This window comes from Lontra canadensis, unplaced genomic scaffold (assembly GCF_010015895.1).
Source record: "Lontra canadensis isolate GAN:19392208 unplaced genomic scaffold, GSC_riverotter_1.0 scaffold107, whole genome shotgun sequence".
In the NCBI taxonomy this organism is placed as follows: Eukaryota; Metazoa; Chordata; class Mammalia; order Carnivora; family Mustelidae; genus Lontra; species Lontra canadensis.
The window spans coordinates 3,098,924-3,105,266 of NW_022631101.1; positions in this window are offsets into that span (position 1 = coordinate 3,098,924).

The following is a 6,343-nucleotide window of genomic DNA, read 5'->3' on the forward strand; positions in this document are numbered from 1 at the left end:
GCTGCGTGTGGTTTTCGGTCCCGGCTTGTCCTCCTTTTTATAGCGCGGTGGTGAGGAATGAGGTCTTCAGAATCACAGGGTCTGAGTTCGAATCTTGAATATCCCCACCCCCCCCCTGCCACCACTGTGGCCACTGGTGTGGTTTGGGGCAAGTGTCCTGACCCCTCTGAGTCCCTGCATCTTGCTTGAGCTGTAATGCTCAAGGCAGCGTCCCTCCCACCTCATGTGACCAGGAGGGGTCAGGGGTGTGACGTCAGCACGAGGGCCGATCCCCGGGAAGCAGTGGGGCGGTGCGGACTCTTTGGGGTGCCTCGGTTGGCTCTGGCTGGGTTTGTGCGGTAACAAGGGAGCCCCACTCCTCCGGGGCTTTCAGTGGCAAAGGCTCGTGTCACGCCCTCGTGGGTTGGCTGTGGCTCTGTCCATGTGTCTGTCCCCTTTGTTGTGGCACTCAGGCAGAGCCGTGAGACAGCTCTTAAAGCTTCCGCTCCACTCCCATGTGGACAGTTTGCACGCTAACCGTGGCCCCCAGTCACCTTTATTTTTAATAGCTTTCGGGTATGTGTGTGTGGAGGAGAGGGGCATGTAATGCCACCCCTGGTCGAGAACCACGGGTCGTGCTCCCCTCCCCACCCAGGGCCAAGGATTGAGTGTGCTTTTGCTCATTAGAGCATCCCCAGGCTGGACACACCGTGCGTACTTCATAACTGCCCTTTCCACCAGGCTGTGAACAAATGAACGGATTGGTCTGAGAGCGTCTGTATGTTCATTTCTTCATTCCCCAAATATTTACGGAGCCGCTCCCATGTGGGCACGGGCGTCCCGCAGAGAACAAAACAGACAATAAATGATCAGACAGACGTTCGCTACTTAGTATTAAAAATTGTCTTTTTCTTTTAAAAAAATAAGCATTTTTCATTGAGGAAAATTTCAGATGTGCACCAGATAGAGAGAACGGCTGCACAGGGACCCCCCTCCGGTCCGTCAGCCACCTCCATCCCTTTTCAGTTGCTGCCCCTCTTACAGATCGGCTCTGTCCAGTGAGAGAGCTTGCTGCCACGATGGAAATGTTCCCAATCCATGCTGCCCCAGCCACTCGAAACGCGGTGAGCAGGATTGAGGATACATCTTAAAGTCATTTTGAACTCTCTTTTGGGAATTTAAAAAAATCTCGGATACTCCTCATTGTCCTTTTGAAAAATTTTCTTATTTTTTAAATCATGGTGAAAGACACATAACGTAAAATTGATCACCTTAGCCATTTTTTTTTAAGTTGTATCTAAGTCTCCTCTCCCCCATCGTGGGGCTCGAACTCATGACACTGGGTCAGCTGGGCACCCCCCGACCTTACAGCCACCGTGCAGTGTACAGTTCAGTGGAATTGGGACGCTCACCCTGTTGTGCAGCCGTGGCCCCTGTCCACCTCCAGGACCCTTCGCCTTGCAGAACTGAAAGTCCGCACCCACTAAACAGTAACTCCCCATGCCCCCTTCTCCCTGGCCCCTGGCGGCCACCATTCCGCTTTCTGCCTCTGTGCACGGTACACGTCGGATCGTGTAGCGTGGGTCTCTTTGTCTACTGGCTCGTTGCAGGCAGCGCGATGTCCTCCCGGGTCATCCGTGTTGGGTCTGTGTCCGGGTGTCCTTCCTGGATAATATTGTAAGTCGGCACCACAGTCTCGCTTCTCCGTGCATCTGTCTGCGGATGCACGGGCTGTTGTCACCTTTTGGCGATTGTGGGGCACGCTACTGTGACAAGGGGTGCCCTGAGATCTGCCCGAGACCCTCCTTTTTCAGTTCTTGTGGGGGAGGAGGGCAGCAGGGGTATATACCCAGGAGCAGACTTGCTGGATTATGAGGCAGTGGTATTTTGACTGTTTGGAGGAACCGCCGGACTGGTTTCCATAGCGGCTGCACCAGTCTGCATTCCCAGCAGCAGGGCACGAGGGCTCCAGTGTCCGCACATCCTCAGCAATGCCTGTTTTCTGGGGTGGTTTTACTTTGTATGTGTTTGATAGTAGCCATCGGAATGGGTGTGAGCTGACGTCTGCGGTCCCGGCTGCATTGCCCTAACGATGAACCATCTTGAGCATCTTCTCACGTGCCTGTGGCTGTCTGTCTGTCTGTGTTCTTTGGAGAAATGTCTTATTGAAGTCCTCTGTCCCAGTTCCATTGAATTAACCTGAATTTTTACATAGCCACATGTGGCTGGGATCAGCTGTATTGGTCAGCGCGTGGGTCTGTGTGCCCGCCCCCACCCCGCCCCGAACAACCACAGCTGGGTTCTTTTGGGAAAAATCTCAGACATTTTACCTTTTCATTCCTAAATATTTCACGTTTTTTTTTTTAAGATTTTATTTATTTATTTGACACAGAGACATCACAAGCGGGCAGAGAGGCAGGCGGAGAGAGAGGAGGAAGCAGGCTCCCCGCTAAGCAGGGAGCCCGATGCGGGGCTCGATCCCAGGACCCTGAGATCATGACCTGACCTGAAGGCAGAGGCTTAACCCATGGAGCCACCCAGGTGCCCCTGAATCATTTTTTAAAAAGATTTTATATATTTGTTTATTTGAGAGAGAAAGGCAGAGATAGCAAGAGAGATAGCAGCAGAGAGCATGAGCAGGGAGGAGAGGGAGCAGCAGACACCCCACTGAGCAAGGAGCCCAACACAGGGGCTCGGTCCCAGGACCCTGGAATCATGACTTGAGCCAAGGGCAGCCGCCTAACCGACTGAGCCACCCAGGCGCCCTGTCCGCTTTGAATCTTAATCACAGTTTCTTGATATTGTCAAATATCCAGACAGCGCTCAGATTCTCTCTTTCAGCTTCATTTGTGTCCTTCAAGCTTCCCTTTGCCTGCTGGACTGAGGGCTGCAGGGTCCCTGCTTAGCCCCACGTGGCCATGTTTCCTCGGCTCTGTTTGGCCGTGGCTTCTCCATAACCGTTCTCTTTAGCCTCATTTATCTCATCTGAGAAATGGGGGTAAGAACGGGCTTGGAAGGATTCGAGGAGATGTGGTCTCTGGCGGTTTAAGTAGGACCGTGTGCACAACCCAGGGCCGAAGCAGGTGGTATATAAAGCCTTCCAAAGGTGCTCGGGGTGACAATGGGGCACCTGGCAGCAGGTGGCAAAGCCAAAGCTTGGGGACTTTTTTCCCCGAGTTTCCCCAACTTTTTTCTGGGCTCGGGCCAGAAAGCTTTGAGGGTCGCCCCATGAGATCATGTTCACAATGGCAGTTGAAGTTGTTACAGCGGGATATTTGACGCACAAAATACTTACCATGTGTGAGGATTAATGGCGTTCCTGTGGAACAATCCCATGGTGGGGGGTGGGGGGATGTACCTTTATCTGCATTTTCCAGATGGGGAAACTGAGGCAGGTGGGGGAGGTTTGAGTAACTGGTCATAGGGCACACAGCTAGCAGGTGGCCGTGCAGGGGTGGGCACTGGGGTGGCTGGGATACCACCCCGCCATCCCACAAAGGACCTTCATCAGTCTGGGGGCACCTGATACCCACCGTGAGCCGCTGGCGTCCGGCTGTGCTGGAATCTGAAGCATTTATTCCAAATGTAGCAACGCTGGCCCCTCTCCCAATTTCCAACCTCTGAGATCCAGGATAGGTCCTGGGAATCAGTGTGAAGACCACTGCAGGGGGGATGAGACAAGGGTCAGGGAGGCAGAGGGTGGAAGCTGGGGGCCACTCTGCCCCTGACCTTTTCTTACTAGCCAACTCCCAAAACAGCAAGGTCAAGGCTGGTATCGATGCCAGCAGCTGCCGTGTGGACTAAACTTCCACTCATTTGACCAATGGACACAGGGAGGCCCAGAGAGGTGAAGTCACTCGCCCAGGGTCCCATAGCCCATGCCTGGTGGGGTGGGGACCCGAACCCTACTCTCCAGCCCCTGTCATCTCATGCTGGACCTCTTGGCATCAACCTGATGGGAGACACGGGAGGCCAAGGTACCAGACCTGCTGATTGTTGACATACTGTTTTCTTTTTATTGTGGAAACTCTCCAGAATGTACAGACTGGCAAGAATGGTACCATGAAGCCCCCAGGTGCCCCTCACCCAGTCTTAACCCTGATCAACTTCCTGCCACACCCGGCCCTCCCCACTCCCCTGCCCACTACCACCTGATGGTGACAATTTGGTTTTTTTAGAGCTTTTTAAGATCAGATTTAAATGTTTTGAACTTAAATGTGCAGATCGGAGCTGTGACATTTTAAACCCTCACGGAACGGGCACCCCATCATGAGGCAGAGCGTTTCCCTCTCGCCTAAAAGCCCCCCCCTTCATTTCTCTGCTGGTCCCCGGTGGAATGAAAATGCACGAATGGGGTCACCTGGGTGGCGTGGCTGAGCGCCGACTCCTGCTTTCAGCTCACGGTGTGATCTCCGTGAGATCGGGCCCCACGGCGGGCCCCGCACTCAGCGGGGAGTCTGTCTGAGGACTCGCTCTCTCTGTGTCCCCTCCCTCAAATAAATAAAGAAATCTTTAAAACGCGTGCACACACACGCACGCACACATATACGCACACAAATAAAAAAATTCTCACAGAGACGTCAGGAATCTCCCAGTGGACATTCACCCACAGGCTCCATGTGGAGTGTCCTGGTCAGGAAGCACCCACTCCCGGCTCTAATTCTGCTGGCCTAAGGTTTGCAGAGCCTGGCCGCACCTGCAACTCAGTGCATGGGGGAGGGAAGACCCCACACAAAGCTGGCTGCTGAGGCAAAGCCACTTCGCGAGCTCGTGGACACCCCCAGGCCATGGCAGTGCACCTGGGATCTAACTGGGACAGGATCCCGTGTTCCTGGGTCCTGTGGCGGATCCTTTCTAGATCTTTCCAGGGCCGGGGCCTGCCAAGCAAGAGGGGGATCCCTGGGTGCTCCCATTCCTCTCCCTTTTTCGAACCTGAACTATTCCAAGCATTCTTGCAATGATAACAAAGGCTGCCACCCGGCTTCATCTAATCTTGACATTTTTGCCATATTTGCTTTAGATTTTGGAGAAAAGCAGCATGATGAGAGGATCCTGCGCAGCACAGTGGTTAAGGGCAGGGACTCTGAGCAAGCCTGCCTCGGCTCAAACCCCAGCCTGGCCCCTTTGCCAGTCGAGGGCTCTTGGGCGTGTTGGGCGCTGTTCTGAGCCTCCGTTTCCCCATCTGCAGAACAGGGCTCATCAAAGTGCCTGCCTCGCAGGGATCTAGAGAAGGTGAAATGGGTTCCTACAGGTAGAACGCTTAAAGCCAGTGCTGGAGGGGCGCCTGGGTGGCTCAGTGGCTGGGCGTCTGCCTTCAGCCCAGGTCATGATCCCAGAATCCTGGGATTGAGCCCCATGCCAGGCTCCCTGATCAGTAGGGAGCCTGCTTCTCCTTCTGCCCCAGCCCTGCTTGTGTTCTCTCTCTCTCTCTCTCTCTCTCTCACTCTGTGCTCGCTCACTCTCTCTCAAATGAAATCTTAAAAAAAACAAAAACCAAAAAACAGTGGCGGGCGGGCACCATCATCGTGGTGGTTACCAGCGATTCTGTATTTGCGAAGTTGCCTGCTCGAGAACACATGTAACTTGCATATCAATACAGACGCATTTCCGTGGTCCCCGGGGACTTGTGAAAAATTTGAGTGGCCCCGAGCGCACAGGCCCGCCGGGGTGGAACAAGGCCATGCTTTGCCGTCTTGGTTCAGCTCCCGTATTGTCGAGTGCCGTGGTTTTTCCACGTCTGTGCTCTTTGTGGGGATTTGCTGCTGAAAACAGCTTCCGGCATAGGACTGAAGTGCTCCCTGGTGTCCCCAAGTGCGGGAAGGCCGGGATGCACCCTCTGGAGAGAGCGCGTGTGTTTGAGGAGCATCCTTCAGGCCTGAGTCACAGAGCTGTTGGCGGTGGGTTCGGAGTTAACGAACCAACAGTTTATATTACATGAGGTGTCCATAAACGGAGACACAGTAGACTAAGGCTGTGTATCGCTGCGTTGATGTGCATGTGAGCAAAGGCTCGCAGGAGGCCACCTGTGTCCCCCTCCCGGGATCAGGGGCCCAGAATCCACGGCCACGTGCTCATGGCAACTGTGCGGAATGCAAGTGCCTCAGATAACAAGAATTGACTGTTTTATGGGGTCCAGGTGTCAGTAAATTACGTCATGGGATGTCCCACATTGCCGTAGCACACACGACTGTGTAGTGCTCTACCCCGTGCTCTGCGTGTGGGTGTCACACATGGGATCACATGTAGTGTTGTCTCACCTCCTCTTAAACTTGAGTTTGACCCCTTCTTTTCTTACCTCCTCACACGTGGTCTGGTCAGCCTCTGTCCTGGGCTCCCCACTCCCTCCTTACCCCCATCCTTCTTG